The sequence below is a fragment of the Schistocerca gregaria genome, chromosome 2 (genome assembly GCF_023897955.1).
Source record: "Schistocerca gregaria isolate iqSchGreg1 chromosome 2, iqSchGreg1.2, whole genome shotgun sequence".
In the NCBI taxonomy this organism is placed as follows: domain Eukaryota; kingdom Metazoa; phylum Arthropoda; class Insecta; order Orthoptera; family Acrididae; genus Schistocerca; species Schistocerca gregaria.
In genome coordinates this window covers 264832467-264859760 of record NC_064921.1, presented here as the reverse complement: position 1 = coordinate 264859760, position 27294 = coordinate 264832467, and the positions used below count along the sequence as shown (strand labels likewise).

The window sequence follows — 27294 nt, the reverse complement described above, 5'->3', positions numbered from 1 at the left end:
CCTCAAGTACATCGCCCTTGTATAAACCTTCTATATACTCCTTCCACCTTTCTGCCTTCCCTTCTTTGCTTAGAACTGGGCTGCCATCTGAGCTCTTGATATTCATACACGTGGTTCTCTTCTCTCCAAAGGTCTCTTTAATTTTCCTGTAGGCAGTATCTATCTTACCCCTAGTGAGATAAGCTTCTACATCCTTACATTTGTCGTCTAGCCATCTCTGTTTAGCCATTTTGCACTTCCTGTCGATCTCATTTTTGAGACGTTTGTATTCCTTTTTGCCTGCTTCATTTACTGCATTTTTATATTTTCTCCTTTCATCAATTAAATTCAATATTTCTTCTGTTACCCAAGGATTTCTAGCAGCCCTCGTCTTTGTACCTACTTTATCCTCTGCTGCCTTCACTACTACATCCCTCAGAGCTACCCATTCTTCTTCTACTGTATTTCTTTCCCCTATTCCTGTCAATTGTTCCCTTATGCTCTCTCTGAAACTCTGTACAACCTCTGGTTCTTTCAGTTTATCCAGGTCCCATCTCCTTAATTTCCCACATTTTTGCAGTTTCTTCAGTTTTAATCTACAGGTCATAACCAATAGATTGTGGTCAGAGTTTACATCTGCCCCTGGAAATGTCTTACAACTTAAAACCTGGTTCCTAAATCTCTGTCTTACCATTATATAATCTATCTGATACCTTTTAGTATCTCCAGGGTTCTTCCACGTATACAACCTTCTTTCGTGATTCTTAAACCAAGTGTTAGCTATGATTAAGTTGTGCTCTGTGCAAAATTCTACTAGGCGGCTTCCTCTTTCATTTCTTAGCCCCAATCCATATTCACCTACTATGTTTCCTTCTCTCCCTTTTCCTACACTCGAATTCCAGTCACCCATTACTATTAAATTTTCGTCTCCCTTCACTATCTGAATAATTTCTTTTATTTCATCGTACATTTCTTCAATTTCATCATCATCTGCAGAGCTAGTTGGCATATAAACTTGTACTACTGTAGTAGGTGTGGGCTTCGTATCTATCGTGGCCAGTCCCATAGTACTCAGAGCTATTTGAACCATTTTTTATTGATAGAGCACATTCTGATGCATGGAGGAGATATGGTAAAGGAAGGAAGTGTGGTGATAGTAGACAAGGTAATGGGAGACCAAGACTAGATGACAGTAATCACGTTCAAGTCGAACTAGGCTGCAATAGTTGCATAGGATAGACAAGTGCGGACACCTGCTTCTAACCAGTCTTCGTACTGAAGATCGTAACAACAACAAAAACTTCTAAAAAAGAATGTGACGATGTTTTGAACCGTTTATGAAATATCAGACGAGACTACGTTACATGCTGTATCTTGTAAACTGGTTGTGATATTAGGCTTTCGTAAACGTGTGACGACACACTATTACAAGAAAATAACTGCAGACTCCAGCAGATAAAACTTAAACCTGCGCGATTTTGTTACATGCTAATCCAACGAATGGGTTTCGCGATTTATTGGTCAGATTGCCTACTTTTGAGCGCATATCAGCCGCGAGGATAGCTGAGAAGACGCCAGAATTTTAAACGTGCGCTTTCGACGGCCGTTCTGCCCTCGCGTTCGGCTAGGTAAATTTTACTTAGCGGTCGGCTAGGCTAATTGCCATTAGTCACGAGACAGGCCGGGAGATTTAGGCTTTCATAAGCGGCCCGTCGGGACGCCGCCCGCCGCACACCGACTCGTATTTGTGTCTCAGCACCAGCTATCACGCCGTTTAATCTCGCCCCTGGATTTATGAAGCCATGAATCAGTCCACTTCTTGCGCGTTTATTAAACATATTTTATGTGGTGTGACTATTACGTGCTACAAGAAACCTTGTTATGCGAAATGAAACATTAGTTTTGACGCAACCGTGATGCCGTAATTGACTCCAAGGGCAGACGCCCGGGTCAAAGATTGATACAGATACAAAAATGATACGACAAATCTCGTTCGACGTTCGAGATACAGATACAAAAATGATACGACAAATCCCGTTCGACGTTCGACGAAGTTACAGGAGAAACTCATCGCATTGTCTTCAACTCGTTTCTACACGACGCACTAACCAGTTAGGAGGCGCGAAAAATCATGGAAAGTCCTTGCTTCTGAAATAAAACACCTGTAACAGTCAGTATTTGTTAGGACTAGACTGTTTGGAACTATCCCTTTTGATCCCTACGCTTTGCCATGGTGTAGAAATATCTATGGAGTGAACGTAGCGTACAGCACAGGTCACAAACGTCAAACGGCAAATTTCATAAGTCTTTTGGTAATAAGCTGTCGTTAACGTTCTGAGCAAAAGTCTGTTACTTATTTGTACAGTTTCTACACAGTTATTTATTAGTAACAGCAACGGTTAATAATTGTTGATGAAAAAAGATATCGTGAAAGGAGTAACAGTTGCTCCCCATGGTACCACGAAGTTTCGTGACTTTGCCGCTAGTGCATGATGGGTTGACGAAAAAAAATTTGTCCTGCACGTGTGAACGCTTGCTCTAATATATATTCATACTCTCTAGGTTTTCCATAACTTTGTTACGTGGGTTCTTTGCCGTTTGTGGACATAAAAAGAAATATAAATAAGAATTAAGGAAATCTGTGAATAAAAATTATCAGAAGATGAAATGGATTGGATGGGCATGTGTAAAACATTCGAAAATAAACTTTGTGCTTGAAATAAAAGAACGGAATATTTATAGGGGCAGCAAAGAGTGAAATAGATAATGTAACTCTGCAGAGATGCTTAGCACTATGTAGGAAAAGACTGAGGTCAGTACAAAAACAGTTAAAAGAGTGATGACTTCAAAATACTATGAAACGATTGGAACAACCCACGTAAAGAAACTTAAAATATAACTTTACTGCTTTTCAACTATCTATAACGAAGAATAATGCCTATTTTCTTCAAGCACTTCGAAAATGTAATTTAAAAGTACGTATATTCCAGGATCTAATGAAGGATTTTTTTAAATTTTCGATTCTGTCATTTACAGTCATGAACAAAATGTACTACAAGTTAATAATCTGGCGATATTGCTTCTAACTTCGCGCACTGACTGAGCAGCACGTTGACGAATACTTACACTCTTTCCCTATTCTCTTATTGGTCTGTCTTAGCAGTAAGCGATGTACAATTGGTGGATCCGACTTAATATAGACCACATTATTTGTTCTATCCAAACACAATTCAACACGGATTCCCAACGTCAACGTTGTATTACATAATTAATAACGTTGTGTTTCAGTGAATGGTACACTGTGGTACATTTTTGAACAGGTCTTTAGGAGAGGAAATGAATTACCGAATAAAAAATACAGAGTGCCATTTAAAAAAGTCATACCGCTGCTCATGTATTTGTAAAAAACAAAGCCCCAACGAAGGCAATCATGCTGATTGATGTCCCCCTGATGGTTAAAGCAGATTTGCTTGAAACATTTTGTACTTTCCATCTGGCCAAACAGTTATTTAGGTGGTCAAGATAAATGGGACACCCAGTATACAGTGAAATTAACCTAACCTTCGTGGTTTGTTAACAACTGAATGCAGAATTTTGTTTCTTCCTTCTATTTAACCTGGATTGTTCCGAAGTATATTGACATTGTGGTTCGTTATGTGCGCTGCAGCTAATAGCATTTTTATATGTAAACAATATGTAATTGGTTAAGACAAAATAGCGTAATGTATCAAAGGCGTGCGCATAAATTTCCTGCATATTTGCCCTTACGCGCCAGAAGCAGCACTTCGAACTGGAAATGTCATGTCCGCAGATACGACTCAATACACAAAGACAAGAGTAACGAATTGATTGAACTTACCACTAGAAATAATCTCAGCGTTTGGTCAGATGTAGTTGAGAAACTTGATAAATCTGGAACACGACTCCCTGACCAAAATAGTAAACCAATCCAAAATTTGCTTTGATCGCTATCGTTTCGTCAGTAGCTAAATTGAAAAATATGTTTTAGGAGAGGGGGAGAGAGGCATGGAGATGTAGTGAACAAACCTGTAGATCCACTAAAATCAAAGCGACAGAATACATTCTAATTGGATACAACAGCATCACATCAGGCATTCTACGAATGCCGAGAAAGAGGCAGTGCCTGAGTTTTGTACAATATGAACAAAAATTACCTTACGCTCTAAGGATTGCACCCCATAATTTTAATTTTTTGTTTTGTTTCTTACAGTTGTAATTCACACGTTTTAAACCAAGAAAGGAAATGATCATAAAGAGCATCTCGCTCCGAAGTGATGTCACACACTACAGAATCAAGTAATGAACTACACTGCAGTATTTAATACACATTATTTACCCATATCTACAATTCTACGGTGGAAGAAAAAGCTTTTTGTAACGGGTCATACTGAGATAAACGTATTGAACCACTTGGGAAAGAAGACTTTCTCCGTGGAAACCAGCCCAGATGCAGTAACTACCGATACTGTAAAGACAATTTGCACTCGTGTTATCCTAACAGAAAATCGGGTGGTTTTAGTGTCTACAGAGTTTCGAAAAAGAGTGCAGTTCAGTAATACACCGTCGTCTATAAAAAATATATAGCAAGCTTTGTGATTAGACTCAAAGCTCAATGACAGCAAAACGCACCATAATATCCAAGATGGAGAGTCATTTACAGACACGGAGGCAATATCGTCGAATTGAATAGGTCGTTAATGTTCATATGAGAGTGGCCAGTATCAGTTAGTGTCTCTGATTCTCTGCAGAAGATGATTCAGTGTGTGGGATCAGAGAGAAATAAAAGGAGACTAATTTGATTACAAGTCACACTATTAATCAGTCGACTAATAAAAAATCCTGATGTCGTTACATGATGAAGAACGATTACCCAAATTCATTGCAAGTAGACTTTATTTAAAACTACGGTTTGTCTACGAGAAAAAATGTTTGCAAAACATTTGGGTAAACTACATTAAAATACAGGGATTGGCCAAACGTATAGAAATACACCGAGCAACACATGGTTGAACATGAAAGCAGGTGCTAGCCGAGCCTTCAGATTGTGCCGTCGTATTTGACCACGAACGGCACCTGTGCACTGTCTTCAATACGCCGAAATTGTCATTCGTTGTCAGAACAGTGTTCTGTGTAGTTGTGAGTGCATTATGTTGGAGCTAAATGAATTTGAACGTGGGCAAACTGTACGTACTCGTATGGTTAGTGCTTCCGTAACCAAAGGAGCCGAAGAGTTTCGTGTTTCAGAATCGACCGTATGGAATATTTATACCGCATAGAGGGAAAGCGGAAAAATACACTATTGGCCATTAAAATTGCTACACCAAGAAGAAATGCAGATGATAAACGGGTATTCATTGGACAAATATATTATACTACAACTGACGTGTGATTACATTTTCACGCAATTTGGGTGCATAGATCCCGAGAAATCAGTACCCAGAACAACCACCTCTGGCCGTAATAACGACCTTGATACGCCTGGGCATTTAGTCAAACATAGCTTGGATGGTGTACAGGTACAGCTGCCCATGCAGCTTCAACACGATACCACAGTTCATCAAGAGTAGTGACTGGCGAATTGTGACGAGCCAGTTGCTCGGCGACCATTGACTAGACGTTTTCAATTGGTGAGAGATCTGGAGAATGTGCTGGCCAGGGCAGCAGTGGAACATTTTCTGTATCCGACATGCAACATGCGGACGTGCACTATCCTGCTGAAATGTAGGGTTTCGCAGGGATCGAATGAAGGGTAGAACCACGGGCCGTAACACATCTGAAATGTAGCGTCCACTGTTCAAAGTGCCGTCAATGCGAACAAGAGGTGACCGAGACGTGTAACCAATGGCACCCTATACCATCACGCCGGGTGATACGCCAGTATGGCGATGACGAAAACACGCTGCCAATGTGCGTTCACTGTGATATCGCCAACCACGGATGCGACCATCATGTTGCTGTAAACAGAACCTGGATTCATCCGAAATAATGACGATTTGTCATTCGTGCACCTAGGTTCGTCGTTGAGTACACCATCGCAGGCGCTCCTGTCTGTGATGCAGCGTCAAGGGTAACCGCAACCATGGTCTCCGAGCTGATAGTCCATGCTGCTGCAAACGTCGTCGACCTGTTCGTGCAGATGGTTCTTGTCTTGCAAACGTCGCCATCTGTCGACTCAGGCATCGAGACGTGGCTGCACGATTCGTTACAGCCATGCGGATAAGATGCCTGTCATCTGGACTGCTAGTGATACGAGTCCGTTGGGATCCAGCACGGCGTTCCGTATGACCCTCCTGAACCCACCGGTTCCATATTCTGCTAACAGTTATTGGGTCTCGACCAACGTGAGCAACAATGTCGTGATATGATAAACCACAATCGCGACAGGCTACAATCCGACCTTTATCAAAGTCGGAAACGTGATAATACGCATTTCTCCTCCTTACACGAGGCATCACAACAGCGTTTCACCAGGCACCGCCAGTCAACTACTGTTTCTGTATGAGAAATCGGTTGGAAACTTTCCTCATGTCAGCACGTTCACATTGTGTGAATGCTCTGAAAAGCTAATCACTTGCGTATCACAGCGTCTTCTTCCTAACGGTCTGTAGCACGTAATCTCCTTGATGTAGCAACTGTAATGGCCAGTAGTGTATCACACTCTCAGTCATAGTGCAGACGAAACTGCTTCCTGGGAGATCATGACGGACGGTAATTGAAAGGGATTGTGATGAAAAATAAGAGGATGACAGTTGCTAAAGTCACTGCAGAACTGAATGTCGCACTCGCAAACCGTGCCAGCATCAATCAAAACAATATGAAGCTGTTCAGTGCAAGGCGAGCAGGAATTTCAAAACCACCTATCAGTGATTCAAACTCCCGTAATAGGAAAATATGGTGCTGAAGCCATAAATCCTGGACTATGACCCGATGATAGAAAGTCATTTGGTCGGATGAGTCTTGTTGAACACTGTTTCCAACTCCTGGTTGGTTGGTTGGTTCACAAGAAAGAAACAGGGATGAGCCAGTGATGATTTGGGCAGCCATACCGAGGTAGTCCATGGGCCACATAGTTCTTCTGCAGGGTCGCATTACTGCCAATGGGTATGTAACCCTTTTGGCTGATTAGGTCCATCCCTTGGAACAACGTTGTTTACCCAATGGCGATGTTGCCTTCCAAGGAGACAGGGCCCTTGTACTCACAGTTCGCATCTTTTAGGTTTGGTTTTGTAAGAAAGAGGATGAATTGTCGCAACGATCCTGGCCTCCACAGTCACCAGGTGTCAGTATTATTGAGCCTTGGTGCTCTACCTTGGAGAGAAGGACACATGGTCACTGTCCGCCTCCATCACAGCTACCTGAACTTGCCACTATTTTGCACGAAGAATGCTATAAGATTTCCTTTAAAACCGTGTGGGACCTGTATTTATGCATTCCGAGAGTGGAAGCTGATTTGAAAGCCAACGTAGTTTTCTACAGTGTATTAAGCGTGATAATGTGTTGTGATTGTGGTGTTTCCGTATTTTTCCCAACATCTAACTGTGTCAGGTGTTGGGATCCACGTCAAATGAGACGTCTGACTTAGGCAAAAGAGCTCAGCGCCAATGTAAAAGAGCTTTATTGCCTCGCGGTAGAGTGTAAATAAACTGCATGGCAAATCTCAACGAGTAGACACTCGAAGAAAACGAACTAATGTCTCCTGCACAGTTAACTATAAAATACCCAGAAGCGACTTTCAGGGTAGGGTTTCTGAATTATTTTAAACAAAACATACAATAAAGATCAAGTGATGTATTGATAAGATCGACTTTCACCGAATTATGAGATCAACAGATTTAAAATATGAGGAGTAGAATGGCTATCATCAGTACCAAGTGGTCAAGGTTCATTTGTCAACAGGCACATGATAGCACACTGGATCCACACTAGCTGATGCCGGGTGACAGAGGTTTTAAATCTGTTGATGACGTAATTCAGCCGAAGTCGGTCTTATCAATACATCACATTATCTTAATGCACTTTTTGTTTAGGAAAATACAAATTTCGAGGCTGATTTTGTTCCTAGCTTATAAGCGGAGTCAACGCAGCAACTATGGTCGCAGTTTGAACTAAAAACGGTAAACAACGGATGTATACTCGAATAGTCAGTTGCGAACAGGCAGTGTCAAACATTGGACGTGCGGTCGTAGTGTGTCAGTGCCATTGCGTCACAAATGGCAATGGAGCAACATCTATAACTCAAGTATTCAAGAAAATTTCCAGAAGTTACGAAGCAGAGAAAAATGTGTGCAAAGTTTGTCCCTCACACCTAGACCCGGAACAAAAATAATGATGAATGGACGCTGCTGCGATTTGATTGAAAAGAAAGGCGCGGACAGGCCTTTCTGGAAAAAAATCATCGTGGGCGACGCGACATGGTGTTATCAGTACGAACCTAACACAAAACGACAAGCGCAGAATGGGTCTCTGATAGTTTGCCAAGACCGTAGAAGGTGCGAATGTGACGCATGAATTGAACAACATCCCAAGGAAGGGCTGTTATCGTAATTTCACAAGGCTGTATTAACATTCCATGAGTTGTAATCAAATTGGGGCAGACTTTATAGCACACCTGATCCATTAAAACCTCTATTTTAACTTTTCTCTACATTTTATTAATCCAGCCTCTAAAGTTTTTATACTGACAGGATTGTAATATTACTGTGGTACTAGCTGTCGTTCTATGGGACAGCTGAATGTTCTTAAGTGTGCATGTCTCCCATACATACCGAGAAGACGGACTCGAGCGAAAAACAGAACGTACAGGGACATAGGCTCAAGGGGCGAGACATTAGTCACAGCCTTGTAAACGGTCGTGCTTGCTTTGGAGCGCTGGTAATGCTCAAAGGCCATTTACCGTTGGCTTAAGTCATGGAATTGAAGTTTGTTGGGCAGTTGCTTGTATGGAATTAGGGCAGTAAAATGGGCTGACTTGCCAGAATGATAGAAATGAATTGTTGTGTCTGGGCGGGGGCATGACCACATCGCTGAATGAAGTTTCTCTATATTTTCTTGTATTAACGTGAACTGTCCAAAGTATCTACAAGGAATGGGCGAGAGCTGTAAAACTGCGTAAGAATAGTGGTCTGGAAAAGATCCTAACCGATAGGGACAGGAGATGGGTTTCCCATCTTGTGAATGATCATTATCATCATCATCATCGTGTGTTCTGCCAAAAGGCAGGTTTCCCGTGTGCCTGGGGGCTGTCCGGTCTTCTACCATCCTCTTCACGTTTGCATAATTTCCTCTTCCCTTTATGTCGTCTATCATCTTGTATCTCCTTCCTCTCAGTCTTCTCCCATAAACCAACCCTTCCCAAGCATCTGCTAGCAAGCACTCCCTTCTCAATGAATGTCCCAACCAGTTCTTTTTCCTTTCTCTTACAACCTTCAGCAGACATCTCTCTCACCAACCCTTTCAAATACTCTTTCATTACTCACTCTTTCCATCCAGCTTATTCTCTCCAATCTCCTCCACATCCACATCTCAAATGCTTCTAACCTTTTTTTCATCTTCTCGTCTTAGCGTCCATGTTTCTGCCCCATATAGTGCCACACTCCAGACAAAACATTTGCCAAGCCTTTTCCTTAGTCCTTTATCTAATTTGCCACATAAGAGTCTTCTCTTTCTGTTGAATGCCTCCTTCGCTGTGGCAATTCTAGTTTTCACCTCCTGGTGACATCTTAAATCTTCAGTTATTGTGCTTCAGAGATATTTAAATGCACTACTTGACTAACGGCAGATTGTCCTATTTTAATATTGGACAGTCTGTGATCAATGGCCTTTTGTCAGGTGCGCGATTCAAAATTTTCATTGTATGTAGTTCCCTTTTAAATGTCCACGCGGAAACTGAGATGGATCTGTCTTCAGTGATAGCAGAAATTTCTGTGGGGTTTGAAAATCGATTATCATTCAGAAGAAAAAAAACTTGTGAATCATAATCGATTTTCAAACCCCACAGAAATATCTGCTATCACTGAAGACAGATCCATCTCAGTTTCCGCGTGGACATTTCAAAGGGAAATGCAGTTAAAATTTTGAATCGCATACCTGACAAAAGACCATTGATCACAGCGGCACACGAAGCTGTACGCCTAGGCTAGACAACACTGAAACTGAAAACATTTTGTTGGAGGGACCTAGTGTGGTCCGACGAGACACGATTTTACTCATTCTCAAATGATGCAAAGTGTCGAATGCACCAATGGTCCAATGAGGCTCTCAGGCCGCATTGAGTGGAAGGTGTAGTTCAGGTTTGATGTGATTCTGCGATATGTTGGAGGTGTGCCTCGTACCATCAGTTGCACCCATTTATTTACGTTACCGTGAACGTGAACCAGAATGTTTATTTCAACGTCATCCGTAACCAAATGTTGCTTTTTCTTCTGTATCTTCACGATGAGCATACTGTGGATACTCCCGTGCTCCAACATGGCAACAGCTGATACACAGGGCATATGTTCCTGGTTTGACGAACACTCAGGCTCCTTACCGCATGTCGATTGGCACTCTAAAACCCACAGAAAATGAAACTATTTGGAGCAGCGTGTGAAACGTAGCGATCAGCACTCCGCAGTTCCGTAACTCTAGGAGATCTATTAATCAATGAATGAAACCAACTGAGTATGGCTTGTCTGACTTGCTACCTCGCCGATTTGAGTCTATTATCAAATTTAGAGGCAGTTTTTCACGCAATTGGCTTATTTTAATCTAGTGTGCTTATGAATAGTTTCTCACCCTTTGCTAGATCCGTGAATAGAAGGGAAGAATCACTAACATTTGGTGCCTAGAGCCTGATAGGCATTTGTGACGTAATCCAGCCACTGTGCAGTCACATTAATGAGATCACCTATCATAAACCTGAGTAACACCTTTTGCAGCGCGGACCGTTGCGAGACGTGCAAGAAGAGGGTCAGTAAGGTTCTCGAAGGTACCGACAGCGATGTCGAGCCATGCTGCCCTAGGTTTCTCGACCGAGGATCCAAGGCACATACAGCCCAATGGAGGTGGTTCCGTAGATTCTCGACTGGATGTAAATCCGAGGAGTTTCGTGGCCACGGGAGTACGGCAAACTCGTCCTGGTACTCATCAGAACATGCACGTTCACTGCGAGCTGTGTGATACCTTGTATTGTCCTGCTGGTAGATGCCATCGTGCCGAGGGATAACATACTGTATATAATGGTGTAAGTGGTCCCCAAGGATAGTGCCTTCCCGAATGACAATATCACACAGAGAATGCCAAGAAATTATTCCCGAGACCATAACGCCCCCTCCACCGGCCTGAATCCTTCCGACGATTGTTCCAAAGTGCTTGCTGTCAGACGTTTCAGGCCGTACATGCCAACAGCCAACTGTCCGATGGAACATAAAACGCGATTCATCTGGAGACGCCACCTGTCTCCACCTCCAGCAACGTTCGCTGAACGATCTTTGAGGCCCTTGGACCATCTGGGCGGTCAGTGGCTCAGTAGTTGCAGTTCCGTTTGTCTGTAGACACTCCTAATCTGTCGTTCACCCCTGTCACTATGGTCCTCGACGCACTATTTTGCCATATACGGTATACTTCAGCCACGGCGGTACGCGAGCAGTTTACAAACTTTGCCGTTTCGGAAAGGCTACCACGGTTGGCCCGAAAGCAAACGATCATTCCCTTTTGGACGTCAGATAAATATCTTCGTTTCCGCATTAGGACGGCGACTGCACTGTTAATAGCGTCGTCGTCCGCCTCTCCACCTCCCCCTCCCCCTCCCCCCCCCCCCCACCCACCGAGCGAGGTGGCGCAGTGGCTAGCACACTGGACTCGCATTCGGGAGGACGACGGTTCAATCCCGTCTCCAGCCATCCTGATTTCGGTTTTCCATGATTTCCCTAAATCGCTTCAGGCAAATGCCGGGATGGTTCCTTTGAAAGGGCACGGCCGATTTCCTTCCCAATCCTTCCCTAACCCGAGCTTGCGCTCCGTCTCTAATGACCTCGTTGTCGACGGGACGTTAAACAGTAACCACCACCACCACCCCCCTCCCGACACGCGTAGCATACCCTTCCCTGCCCCTGCTGCCACCTGCCGTCTATGAGCGGTTATTGCACGTTGACGTCGAAAGTAGGGCGTGGTGACCATTAATATGATTGGCCCGTGTAAATTCATATACATCCATCATTCCAACAATGCAAAAGATAATTTAACTTTGCATGTGAACGATAGTAAGTTTCTTCTCTGTAGATAACGCATCTCGGGTGACAACTGACGGCGCGATCAAACCCACACCTTCCTTCTTGCCTGTAGCTGCATATAACAGAGTGTACACATGTACACTCTGGAACATCCTGGCAGAGATTTCCAAAAAATTATTCTCCGATATAATAATAAATGACGGTTTAGATAAATTCGCCGGTAAATTATATCATGACAAAAAATAAAAACAGCTACAGCCGTCCTTATGATTTTATTTTATTTTGTCACTACCAGTTTCAACGCTTCATTGCGTCATCGTCAGGCTGTTTTGATGCGTATAGGTTGATATGATTCCCTTGCATAACTCAACGCCGGCCGAGGTGGCTACAGTCTGGAACCGAGTGACCGCTACGGTCGCAGGTTCGAATCCTGCCTCGGCTGTAGCATGGATGTGTGTGATGTCCTTAGGTTAGTTAGGTTTAAGTAGTTCTAAGTTCTAGGAGACTGATGACCTCAGCAGTTAAGTCACATAGTGCTCAGAGCCATCTGAACCATAACTTATCAATTGCCAGCATTACTGTACACGCAGATAATGTGTCAGCACTCAAACTATCAACTGAGTTGGCAGTTGATGGTTTGACTGCTGACACATTATCTGCCTATACAGTAACGCTGGCAACTGATGGGTTATGCAGGGGAATCATATCAACCTGTACCACATCAAAACAGCCTGACGATGACGCAATGAAGCACTGAAACTCGTAGCGACAAAATAAAATAAAACCATAAGGACGGCTGTAGGTGTTTATTTTTATCACAATAGTAAACGGCCGTCGTCCCAGAGACTTCCTGATAAAAGGATTGACATACAAAAGGAAAATTATATGGTTCAATGAGATTTTAAGTCCAACCTAAAGTGTAACGGTTGACCAACATTTCCTACAAAGAGTTGTTTGATCAAAGCAAAAGTTCCGGTTATAACTAATGATGATGATGATGATGATGATGATGATGATGACTGGTTTGTGGGACGCTCATCGGAGCGGTTATTAGCACCCGTACAAATGCCCAGTCTTTACTCAGTCCAATCTCGCCACTTTCACGAAAAATGATGAAATGATGAGGACAAAAATGGCTCTGAGCACTATGGGACTTACCTTCTAAGGTCATCAGTCCCCTAGAACTTAGAACTACTTACACCTAACTAACCTAAGGACATCACACACATCCATGCCCGAGGCAGGATACGAAACTGCGACCGTAGCAACCGCGCGGTTTCGGACTGAGCGCCTAGAACCGCTAGATCACCGCGGCCGGCTAAATGATGAGGACACCACAAACACCCAGGTCCCGTATAGCTAATGAAGAAAGTGCTTATACACTTGCAGCACATGTGTTATATGAGCCTAGTAAAGGTAATCAGTGCCAGCGCATTGCGAATACGGTACTGCAACTTATCATCCACGCGATTGTAGAGTTACAGAAGTGTGACGATTTAGTCGCCGATGTGACGACGTCTGAACGAAATGTAAATTAAAACTGGTTTCAATATTTTCCACTCTAACACTGTTCCTCAACGATCAGTTCACTACCGAGAGCCATTACGACAAGTAAACGAACGCAAATAACGACCGTTCGAATAAATAACGCATTTATCGACTGTGCTGCTGCGTAGCTCGTGGGTGTCACCTACCTACGCGGGAGGTCATGTAAGCTGACTTAGCATACTGTTCGATTAATATTTTGCGTTAATGCTGGGCCGCTGTGATATTAAGCCTGACTTTTTAAAATCTAATGCATACTGATATGCACTTGGAAATGTTCATCGTGAGTCAATAATGTGGCAAAATTAATATGTTTCCGAATTTTGAGACGCTGTGTGCTTCATTATTTGGTTGTAGCTATTACGCTGTCGATAAATATGCTGCCCATGTATCACGATTCTCTAACAGCCGTACATGTGTGGCATGGGCTAAGTATTGCTAAACAGCATTAAGTATGCCGTTTTGCATACTGGTCTGTGACAGTTATTGAACGGGCAGGTTACTCATTGTATGCTTTTTGCTAGTTATTATCCGAACGTGCGTTGTGCACACAGTAGAGTTAGTATTTTTTTAAAGAGTTTTTGACAGCATGGGAATACGAATGACGATGAATAATGAGAAACCTAAATGTGCAATAAATTCGGAAGTATTCCATTCAAGATTTCTTTTAAATCCAGACAAGAATTACTACCATATATCTTCAGAGGTAATTTGAATCACACTACGGTTTTATCTGCTTATGGTATTCGTGATTAAAATCATGAACTTTTATTAAAAAAAAAAGCAGTATCCATTCAGTGAAGACAGAGAAACGATCTATGTGTTCCGAGCACCTCCTTAACAACGGTTAAAAATAGTGCGCAGTACTTGGAAGCTGCGTTTTCAGGAGAGTATAAAAACTGAAGGCCACTAGCGATAAATCTTAAGTTTTCAAATTGATGTTGAAGACTTATCTATTGGAAAGTCCCTTCTATTCCATGTCGGAATACTGGATATCATTTTCATTGTCTTAAGGCAATTTAAACTGTACGAAATGAATGGAAAAGAATAAATACGTTAGATCCACTTAATTTGAATTTCGTTATTGTAACACAATGCAATGAACCGTAAAATTTTTAAAAATATTGAACATATGCTTAGGTCCCTTTGTGTTACTGTCTTGTCAGTTCACGGAAACGAACTGAAATCTCGAGAAAACTACTCACGTAAAGAGAATTCAGCCTCGTTTACCTGAGCGCTATTTGTCGTTTATATGGTTTTCCAGACCATTTGAAGCGAATTTCAGTAGTGTTCCTACTGACAGATCATGCCCGACAACTGTATTTCTTGTTCACTATTAAACTTTGTTAAAATAAGTGAAGTATTATGCTAAATATTTATTATGATTACTATTATTATTTTTGCTGATGGCGGTTGTTGATTCACAGTTCTCATTTCCTGATTTTATAGTGCAATGTATTAATATTATTAATGTTTTGTTTTAATTGTTTTGGATGTATAACGACTTCGTACACGAAAATGTATCATACCTACAGAGACCCAGCATAATACAAAGTACCCACGCAGCAATTACACCAAGTGCGAAGTCCATCCTCCGTATTTAATTTTACCATATTGGTAAAAAAAATTCTAAAGCCAAGGTAGCATAAGTATTTCTTTATTTACAAGAATCGGTTTCGACAGACTTTGCTGCCATCTTCAGGTCTTCAAAATTTTTGTTAAATAACGTGACATGGCCACGTACCCAACGTGCTTTTTGATTGTAAATGTCTTATTACTGACAAACCTTTGTATAAGTTGCTACATTTTATTCACTTACATGACAACTTGGAGTGAGGTTCCAACTCAAAATAAACACGATTTTAAACAAAAATTTTGAAGTCCTGGAGATGACAGCTAAGTCTATCGAAAACCGGTGTTGAAAACAAAGAAATATTTAGGCGATCTTGGATTTAGAAAGTTTTTTTTACCAAGAAAAATAGATCGCTCCTTTCTCATTTCTCAGCATGAGGAAATTCAATTGTGCCATACTGTTTGTATATGAGGCAAGCAGATGCACGAGGAAAAATTGCACTGCTGCAACAAGTTTCGCAATTAAATTTCCATCTGCCGCTGTATCATAAAAAAATTCAGTACATCCGAAATCTGATTCTGTTAACGTGATTATGGTCAGAGAACTATCTCGGTTTTAATAGGGGACAAATTGCGTCCTAGTTCTCTGAAGAAGTCGTCCTGCTAGATCATAATAAGATTCTTGCTTCTTCGACTTACGAGCACGGCGTTCTACGAGGCCAGTCCATGACCGGAAATTTTATGGAGATAACATGGTGAGAGACACTGAGAGTAGCAGACACTGGTTTTTACGTTAAAGCAATTATTTTCCTTGATTATTTATCACACTGGATATAAGAACATTTAACTTTAGCAAGCAAATTGTGTAAATATATGAGCCATATAGGCATTAGCTGCCCGCTGAACGTGATGACACACTAGCAGGAACAACCTCCCTTAGGATGTACAGATCCAAGTTTTCCTGCGATTCACTAGATCGCATATTCCGGATTGGTTCCTTTGAAAAGAATACAGCAGATATGCTTCCCATCCTTGTTCAACCGATATTGTGCTCTGCCTCTAAAAATATTGTCGTCGACGTGACAGAACATCCTATGTATCCTTCTTTCCTCTTACAGATACATTAGTAGTAGATCTATACGTCTCAGTCTGTAGTGCACGTACGTCTAAAATGAAAGGAAACTGTAAACATTTCACTAATCTGTGCAGTTTACATTGCTGTGCATAATACAATGTTTGTACCGCCCTGCATGTATTCTGAAACTCTTAACTAATCTAACTAATACCTTTTGGACAAGCACACCACAGGGATAACGAACATCTGACATAAACAAATTAGTTCGTAAATCCTGAAAATTTCTGCTAAATAATCGCTCTTTAGTCTGCTACGTATGAGTCAATAATTGACGAGCCGTCTCCCTGCTTCCTTGTCATATCTCACGAAAAATCAACGGAGGTAGCGATAGCAACATTAAGCCGCAGTGTTACTTTGACACGAAGAAAAGTAGATTCTCCCGATATTAACTAGTAGTCTGCAGTAAAGCCTGAGTGTACTAACTCTAACGAAAGCACTGGAGCGCACTGACTACAACATAATTTAAGAGAGACGTCACGTTTATACAGTAATGTCCTCCATCGAAATAGCTTCTGTCAACGATAACAAGAGATCAGAATGTTGCCCAGTAAAGTATAAAACAAGTCCAGTATCCTGTGTATTACTAGGCCAATTGAAACCTGAAAAATGCCGTAATGATAAGGCTGAAGGAGATTATTTCGTTAACTATTCGTGAAGTGTTCCGCAGCTTCAGGAACAAGAAGCTAAGAGGACTTCACCTGCTCCGGTTCTAGTCATCTTCAGTTCTGTCGACAGCGAGTTCATTAAAAGCGGAACATCAGTGCGGTTTTAAGATGGATGAATGGAAAATAGGTTGTGGTCTTAAACGTTATTTGAATCGTATCGATAAACGTGAGATTATAATAACAGATCTTTACTTGTTGTATTTCGTAGTCATACTTTCCTAACTCAAAATAAGCAGCATCCTGTTTCATCTCGTATAGATAATGCTCTGTTACGTGGGTGCCTATGAGTGCTGAAATGCTTTGACACTGATGGCAACATTTTTACATCATTTGTACGAGTAAAAATAAACATGTAACGGTCTTTTAAATTATTTTCATCTACACTTTTCTCACTATTAAGTTTCAGACAGCACTGTCTCGGCAACAGCTGAAAACATTCCGATCGCAATCGTCTCTGCTCTCATCTCTTAACAGATATCCAATACTTCCTCAAATATCCTGCACATACAGTGTCACCTGAAGAGAAAGTCACACTCACGAAAACTAAGAGAGATCCCGCAAGGCTATGCACTGAAGAAGGGAACACTATAATGGAAAATAGTAGAAAATGTAAAACTGAACATTAACCGTCCTCCTATAATACGAAAGCCGATGTTTTATTTTTTACTAAGAGCGCAATAATTTTTGTACCGCCCTGTAAGTATTCTGCAACTCTTAACTAATCTAACTAATGTCTTTTGCACGAGTATACCACAGGGGCAATGAACATCTGTGGCCTCGTAAATGCTACCTTCTTGACGCTGGCTACACGAGTTGAGAGAAACCACGGGAGATTTAAACTCATTGCCCTGGTCGGAGTTTCAACCCAGACATTCCCGAATAAGAAATTAATTATTCTGCACCGTGTGTACTGGTTGGATCCTGCTAACAAAGAACCTGTTGGGCAAAATATATTTTTGAGAATGGTGTATATATACAGATAAAGCTGATAACTCTATGATGATGACGTTTGGTTTGTGGGGCGCTCAACTGCGCGGTCACCAGCGCCCGTAAAATTTCCCAATCTTCACACAGTCCAATTTTAGCAACGTTCACAAATGATGATGATGATGATGAAATTACGGGGACAATACGAACACCCAGTCCCCGGGCAGAAAAAAATCCCCAACCCGGCCGGAAATCGGGATAACGCTATGCTGGTATTCTTGGTTCTGTTCCCGATCCGTCATCGAATTGGCACGTGCAACCTTACACAAACGGGTATATGTTGCGTCCGAGAAACACTTTCTACGGTTACTAGGTTGACCAGTTGATTGGTCGACGTCTGCACACTTACTATAATATGTAAAACATCCATAGTTGAGAATATCTTCCGTTGCAGAGAATAAGCGAACCGCGTAAGGATAGCGAAGACAAGATAAGAGAAATCACGACTCATACGGGAGCATAAAGATAGTGGATTTCTCCTCACTCCATTTGCGAGTGGAACAGGAAAGAGAATGACACAGTGGTACAAGGTACCTCTCGTCACGCACCGTAAGGTGGGTTGCAGAGTATATATGTAAATGTAAGATATGAAGAAAGTGAGCGATCTTCAGTGAAACAAATGGTCTTGTTATCTTTGCGACTAAGACGTACTTAACTTCACCTGAGGAATTTTTAAGAAGGTGTGAACAATTTTCGTATTGCTCTACATCAAATCAGTTTCATTTACAATAAATTACCACTTAGTTTTACATTATTGAAGTACGGATCGAACTGAACGGTTTTATTGCCCGTATTTTTTATGAACATGCAAGTGTGTCATCGTACAACTGAAGCGTGAAATATTACAGACGTCATAATACTCGTGGCAGCCGTTTTGTATTAAAAAAAAAAAAAAAAAAAAAAAAAAAAAAAAAAAAAAAAAAGAGAGAGAGAGAGAGGAAACTGTAACGCTCCGAGCTGTTCTCCTTCGAATAAACGTTCCGGGAATAACAAATTGAGGCGTGCGGCTGCGCATTTGTAGCAAAATACAAGTTACTTTCTCAGTTTGCATTTGCTCTTGTTGCTACTCCTTAGCTACCAACGATACGTGGCCTAACTCTTCATTTATTTCTCGCTTATTAGTTTTAGGCCTTCCGTGCATCGGCTCCTGACACTGGAACCACGCAAAAACACGCGACCCGTCTCAGCTTGAAATCGCTCTACATGTGGTTGGAAAAGCTGCCGACTTTTACAGGTTGTCTTCTGTTTGACTTATATTACTGCGTCTGAATAGCCGAACGGCACCTTAAAAATGATACATCAAGCGGGCCATTCATACAACGCTGAGAAATTTTTGGCAACCTGCCCCTATACACTTTCGATGAAATATTAATTCCAAAATAAGACTTCTATTTTGAACACAGTTAGACTTGACGATTCGTATTTTTACTCAGTCTTTGCTGCATAGCAGTGCTCTCGACTTGCTGTTTAGAGTTACAGTTAGCATTTTACAGTTTTAAATAATTTGTTAAGACTTTTTCAGTATTCAGACGAATTGTCCCTTTTCGTAGAGCATTAGCGGACGGTGTAGTTGTCATTAATGTGCTGATGAGAAAGTCAGTATTTCGCCAAATTGTACTCTCATATCGAGTATTATTTTTGTGTACGGCAGTTAGTTGAATTTGTCTGACATATGCTGGTCTTTGATGGTGATGAAACTAATGTCGAGTTTCAGTTAAGCTTTGAGTGACATTATAATTGACTCAATCTACTAATAGCTTGTAAGTGGCGTTTCAATAAATTCATTTATTTAAAACCATAGTATCGTTACTGCAAATATTTCTTATAACAGTCGAAACGAATTTTTCTGTATATATGTTTAATTCCAGTAATTTTCTTCAAACACTGAGATGGAGCACGAATGAAAAATGCAAAAACTAACATAAAAACTGAACGATATGATACATTTATATCCTTGAGAGGAATTCATACTCAAATTTATCACTACTGCCTGCACTGTAGATCGCTGTCGTATATACTTAAGAAGTTGTTCACTGTATACGTCTATTGAACGTTTCTTTGAAGACAGATACCAACAAAAGATTTATCGTGTCTGGAGCCATCTGAAAATGTTCCCATTGTCAACAGTCATTACTGTTATATTAAACGCTAGGACTTAGCTGATGTAATTCCTTTTGCAACTTGTGGTTATATTCAGCTGTTAAAGAAGTAAATAATCGTCATCTATGTACATGTCGCACGACGAGATATTTTTCCTCGTAGATATAATATTGTAGTCTACGTTGTAATACTTTTGCCGCTTATTTGTTATCACCTTTTAATGAAGCCACTTGACCAGACGCATTTAAATTCACTTAGGATACATTATTTGTAACAGTAAGCCGTGGTGAAAGATTTAGAATTGTATTGGGGGTACCGGTGGCTTATTTGATCACTATCGTAAACACCTGTATCCACTGTTTTTGAGCTGGATAGAGAGTTTCTGGATAAGACTGCTCTGGCTGGAGTCTACAATGCCGTAGCGCAATGTTTAGAGCGTTACATTCTGGATATCACCACCACGTGTGTCAAGCTCATTCATTTCCCTCTCCACACTCGTTTTAGTATACTAATGCCATCATCAAACTAATATTCTTCGATGTGACTAAGATTTGGTGGTTATATTCGGTCTAAGCAAAGGACTCAACTTCAAATTTAAGTCTAAAAATTCGCTGCTCTCCTTCTGAATTAAGAACCGTAATCACTGTAAAAAATCTTCGTAATACAAACACAGTGAATCTAAATATCTAAAGAGCCTAAAACACAAACGCATAAATACAAATACTTTTCAAAACTGAAGATGTTAACGCAGCTCAGTATCTGCATCAAAATATGCAGATCAGTTTTCTCCTTCGTGAAAGAATTTTGAATCAGTGTAGCGCGAACAGGGTGGAACAGCCTTAAGAGGCAAAAACATTGTCCTTGTGCACTTCTGCTACCTAAGAAATGTGTGAAACCAAAATTATTGCACTTTATCCAGTTGTTCTTTTTCTACTTGTAAGTTGTGGAGTATTTTAATTGTTTGACGAGTTTCTGGAAGTGGGGACCTACATTGTCACTATTCATTGACACAGAGGGCCACGAGTGCTAGAAAACGTTAGGTTACCTCAGATCATACGGCCGAAATCCGAAAATAATTATTGTATACATCCGACGGCAACGAAAGTCGGAACAAAATTATTGTGTTCATTGTAAGCAACGACACATCGATTAGGGGGACACAACATAATTTAAGTACGCAGGGAATACGGTGATTTCACTGGAAATCTTAGCCAGCAACAGGTCACCATCGAGATAGTTGCTGCCCTGGAAATTCTGTATTGCTTACTCTCTCCATCTCAGTGCCGCATTACCTATGGAAGTGTCACATATCATAAGAAAACGCATTACAGCACACGCAAAACAAATTTATGTGCTTTAGGAAACTAAAAAGCTGAAGTCACTTAAAATTTGCAAATTAATTGCTGTGTTATTGATATACTACCGAGTGTTGTTTTCGTTCCCCTTTCTAAATATTTGCACATGCTTTTGTTTTTCTTTTTTGTTAAGGAAAAACGCCGCCACGTACAGATTATGCTGTGACAGATTATGTATCTGTTATTCTGTACATAACTTGCTGCGCTATAACCATAAGCCAAATAAACAAATGATCAACCAAATAGTACTAAAATTACATTCCTAGACAGCTTACACGTTTAAAGTTCCAGTGAGTGTTGTAACGTAGATAAAGCGAAATACTATTTTCCCTCGTTTTCGTATCGCCAGAACCGTAACCATATTCTCTTACTCCAGAAAACTCAGTTAATAAAATGCTCGCAGTGTTTGAGCCGCATCAGATTAATTTTAAAATTAAAAGATTTGTAGGTAAAATCCCCAATGCTAGTTTGTTCCACTCGCATTTTATTCACTGATGATTAGGACGATGACGATTGACCTTAAATTTAATATGACGCAGTTTATATTCTGAGTATTACCGGTATTTGTTAATTGGGTGCTGTCGTAAAGAATTCTGAAACTTGCAGTAAACTCATTTGTTTATTGACAATACGTACAGCAAGTTCTTCCGAGCTTAAGATGAACGTAAATTGAGTATAGGTTCTCTCCTTAGAAACGAGATTTCCACATTTTTTGATAAGAGTTATCCTCCGTCTTGACCTAGAATCCATGTTATCTCCGTGTAAATTTTATAGTAGGAATGTCTAGGGTGCGAGCACAGCAAACTGCGCATGTTGTCAACATCAAAAGCGAATTGTCATATGATTTCAGCATAACGTTGTATGTTTCCGTTTTCCATTGAGGCCGAAATATTAATATTCCGCTTAATCGGCCCTATTTTACAAATTTTATTTATTAATTACAGTAGTGGTGACGAACTGGTGTTGGGATGGATGCAAATCTAAATACGTCAAAGGAGGAAAAGTTCTTACAAAATATCGGTGCTTATCCCTTCTTTGCCCACACAAAAAACATTACCGATATGTGAGCTGTGACGCTTGTCGCAAGCAAGAGAAATTCTTTCGCGTTTCTCTCTTCAAAGTTTAAGCCAAGTTTCTTTCAGGCGTCAAATGCAAATTATTTCGATGTCTATTAAATTATTGGACAAAATCCGCATTACTCATGAACAGGATCGGTCTGTACAAGTAATTTAACGTCACTCAAAAGCTGTGCAACGCTTATCATGTGACTGGAAATTTATGTATGCCACAAAAATTCTGTTCTGCACAAATGAATGTTCATATCCGTCAATAACTGTAGCAATAACTACTTTGCACATAAATACCTGCCTCGAAGCGGATGTCAGGGGTAATCTCGCGGACGTCCACAATAATAAATACTTAGTGTTTCATAGTTGAAAAACAGCGTCAATATTATATCCTGCGTCCATTTGCATTACATTCGATCGATAATAACTATCATTAGCCTGCCATCTCATGTTACGAACATTACTGGTAACGCTCTTGTCCTTATGCTACGTTTGCACTTGCATTTCTGAAGATGGAAATAATTCCGAATCGCATCTTGCATACTTTATGGTCAATGAAGTCTTGCGTCACCTATCATTTGGCTTTCTGTGCGAGATACCAGCTTAACTACAGATCTACGCACATGAACATTATTTTTATTTTATATCACCGCTTTTCCCTGTTTGAAAGGAAATAACACAGTTACCGAACACAGCTAGCAAAATTACCTGAAGGCTCTTCTAGAATACTCCATTCATCAGAATCTTCGCTTCATGGTATGAGTCCTGTTTGTGCTTCACATGTCACAAACAATATTCTTAACCTAATAACTTTCCTCTTACACACATTTAAAAGTACTCAGTGCAACACTCATTACAGTGAGATTTGTATTACGTTAACGTGATTCAACATTACAGTGAATTAAAGCACATTTGGTAAATGAACTACATAACTAACTTAAAACCGTTTGCAATATGTGACGACAACTTTCCAATGTTGTGATAATATTCCTCAGAAAACTGCACACGTTCTTTTTCATTAATTGCGACAGAAACTCTTAACTTATGATACGTTTCGAAGATATGATACGCTACGTTTTATTAAAAGGGGTAGTGATCCTCAACTATGTTCTTAGTGGAATGTAAATCACGGCATACGACTTCAGTGGACGAAACTTTAGGCTAGGAGCAATCATACCGTTAGAGCTCGGGCCTTCCGATAACGTTAAAACAGTGTACACGATTTTAATATCGGCGGATGAGAATAAAAGGTTTGTGCATGCTAGATTAGGATAAGACATTTGCCGATGAGCATCTTATGTCTCAAACAAAAACACGCACTGTATTCGGAGAAATTCCACAACAACTTACTGTAAAATAGATTTTGTTGTCCGTCCAGACTGCTTTAATTTTTTTTAAATGACCGATTTAGATTTGTTGCGAGTTGACACTTGTAATCATAGACTCTCTGGCAACATTGATTATTCATAACTATCAGTTGTATACTGCATGATGTGCTTTCCTTTTTGAGAAATAAATCAGTTACACAGTGGAATCACGGTGTTGTGTGTCTGTAATATTCTAGTGCGAGACTTGTGTAGAAATTACGATGTCCAGCATGGTTTCAATAATTGACGGCTTACTTCACGCTGCAGGAAACAAGAGGTGATGACATACCGCGTCATAAGACAAGTTCATTCCAATCTAATACGATCGTATCAACTTCTTGCTTCAAAACAACGTTTACGGCATGATTCAGGGACTTTGCTTTGTTTTGCAATTGCAAGCGTGAAAACTTTCTCCCTGATAGTACCGTTAGCTAATTTTTTAAAGTTTCATTAATTCCGTTTAGCATATACGCTTTGTCAGTCGTGTAAGATATTCCAGGCGCACCCAAATACAATACAGGATAAGACATAGTTCCAGAAGAATTACAAAAAAAAACTAAGAAACTTCAAAAGGAAGTGGACTAATGCCACGAGGTTTTATAAGGCTGTTGAGGGACAATCCATCTGACGATTTTTAACATTACAGGGATCGTCTTCAAGACACTTTAGGGAAACTGCACGCCATACAGACGGCCTTTCATCCTTAACGTCACAGTTCTATATCACGTCAGCTATAGTGTCCACAAACCCCACTGTACACCACTCTCTCATGCAACCTGCTTTTATGCTTGAGCCATTTTGTGGAGATGTCGAGATGTGGTCCCGCTTTGGGCAACAATTTGAAGCGACCATTGATAAAGACCCAGCGCTTTCTGCTGTAAGCAAACATGTTTTTCGACGACTGTCAGGCGATCCGAAGTTGTTAGCAGATGGAGTGTATATAACAGCTAACACGTACGAAGGAAGAAAAAAAAAAGTTTACTGAGTCGGTGTGGAGATATCAGTCGCATTATTCGGGCGAGCCTCGGTTATTTGGATGCGGTAAAGCGTATATAAGCAGCAACACCTGAAACCCTGAATGTTATGTTCCTGGAACGTAGCTATTGTATTCAAGTACTGCCTGCCATATAAGAGGTCGACCTAGTACACGGTAAAGTTCTTCCTCCGAAAATACTGCGATCTAAAACCACTCGAAAATCAAAATGAGAAATAAAGCCATATTCATATAGTTCACCTGAATCGTCCTCATCTCTTATTGTATCTGTTACAAGAGCAATTCGCGAAGTTACCAGCAAAAATTTTTGCTGATGCATTCGACGAGTAGTTCTTGTAACCGAAACAATCGAATTAGTTGTCTTATTCGCGCAAACCTCTAGCCATAGGCTCTGTATTACGCGTGCATACAAGTACAGGGAGGATTCAAATCTATAGAACGACAGGCTTACAAGGGGGCCGTACGAACTTCCCTTTACCGATTAGATTCATATTGACAGATTGTGTAGGGCACGACTACAACTTCAACATAGGTAAACAGCAAGACGCAACTCCCAACCATTTTCGAGTAAAATGAGTTTGAGCATTTTGCTCGTACTTCTTATTGTCCCTCATACCAAGGATTACACAGCCAAGCGAGTAACGGCTCGGCTCCATAACGGAGAGGTCTGCGGATTGAATCTCACTTCCGAAACTCTTTTCTTTTAATTTCTTTCCTACTTAATTCTAACAACAGATATCAGTGGTACCCCACGAAATTGTGTGACGACCGTGAACCGCTGACGACTGTAGCCCAAGTTTGTTTTGCAGTAGGCACATTGAGAAACGATGTATATACGAAGATTCGGCCTTCATTATAAGTGTTTTATGTTGCAGTAATTATTGTTTCCCATATTTTTATGATCAGTATCACTCTGATTTGTACTGTGCTCCATATGTTACACATTATACTCGCCACACACGTAGATAATATAAATAAATTGAGTATACTGCCGGCCGGGGTGGCCAAGCGGTTGTAGGCGCTACATTCTCGAGCCGCGCGACCTCTACGGTCGCAGGTTCGAATCCTTCCTCGGGCATGTGTGTGATGTCCTTAGGTTACTTAGTTTTAAGTAGTTCTAGGGGATTGACGACCTCAGAGCCATTTTTGAATTGATTATACTGATTTGACTGAAAGTTCTTGTGTATCTATTTTACCCTGTGTCATTACGATCATTTTTCTCCTTTTTTCAGGAGAAACAGTATGATTATAATAAAAGTAATACATGAATCATCCAATAGTGATAGTTTGCACAGGCATATTAATTAGGTAGAAAGAAAAACAAGAAGTGCAGGCAGGAATATTCGACCCGTCAACCTCACGCTGCTAAAAATTAACCGCTTAACACTTCTGCAGACTTCTGGAGTACTAGCGACCGTAAAAATATAGAAATGCGAAAGCGTAAAATTTTCAAACTCGATTTTCTCGGAAACGGTTGAGAGTTGCGTCTTCGTGTTTACATACGTTGAAGTCGTAGCGGCGCCTTACACATCCTATCAGTACGAATCTGATCGGTGAGGAGAAGTTTCTACAATCACTATGTTAGCGCGGAGCGACAAAGCGTCGAAAAATGCTCGTGTGCATTTATATTATTTTTTCCGATTGGTCGTCACTAAAGAAAAGAAAAGATATTGGTTATGATCGCCCACAGGCTTACCTCACTCGTAAACGTATTGTCAGGAAGACGCGTCTTCGTGGCAGTGACGACACAGCTGTAACGACATCGTCGATGTGGTGAGCTGTGGAAAAGTCGAGAGCGCAGCGGCGCGACGGCACACGGAGAGTGTTGAGGTCCGGTACCTGTTGCTGCGTGCTGCGTGCAGCCGCGCGGTCCGCATACTGGCGCTCTGGGACGGCGGCCGGGATCGCCTCGCAGCCGGGCAGGTAGCCGCCGCCTCTCCGCCTCCGCTCACGCCTCCGGCCGGGGATGGCTGCTGCACTCCCGAGGGCACCCCCGGTGCAGGGCGCAAGCAGGCGCGCTGCACCGACCCTCCGACCACGCGCATCTACATCTCTAGCAGTACGGCGGGAATGCCGGGCATTTGCCACACATGCCCCCTCGCCAGGTATATTATCTACATCTCTGACGTCGATCTGTTGTAGAATTTTAGAACATGTTTTTTTGCTCGCGTATCGTGTCGTTTCTGGAAACCCAGAATCTGCTCTGTAGGAATCAACACGGATTCCGGAAACAGCGATCGTGTGAGAACCAACTCGCTTTATTTGTTCATGAGACCCAGAAAATATTAGATACAGGCT

At 41.2% G+C, this 27294-nt stretch overlaps 1 protein-coding gene across 2 annotated transcripts in view; it reads right to left on the bottom strand.

The window, feature by feature from the left end:
- The window catches only part of LOC126336842 (protein Wnt-4-like), a 608644-nt gene extending 581784 nt beyond the window's left edge, over nt 1-26860 (bottom strand). For both annotated transcript variants that reach the window (XM_050000923.1, XM_050000924.1), the window contains exon 1: nt 26693-26860. The gene's annotated coding sequence lies outside the window, so the exon portion shown is untranslated. The remainder of the gene's footprint in view (nt 1-26692) is intronic.
- Nucleotides 26861-27294: the final 434 nt, after the last annotated feature.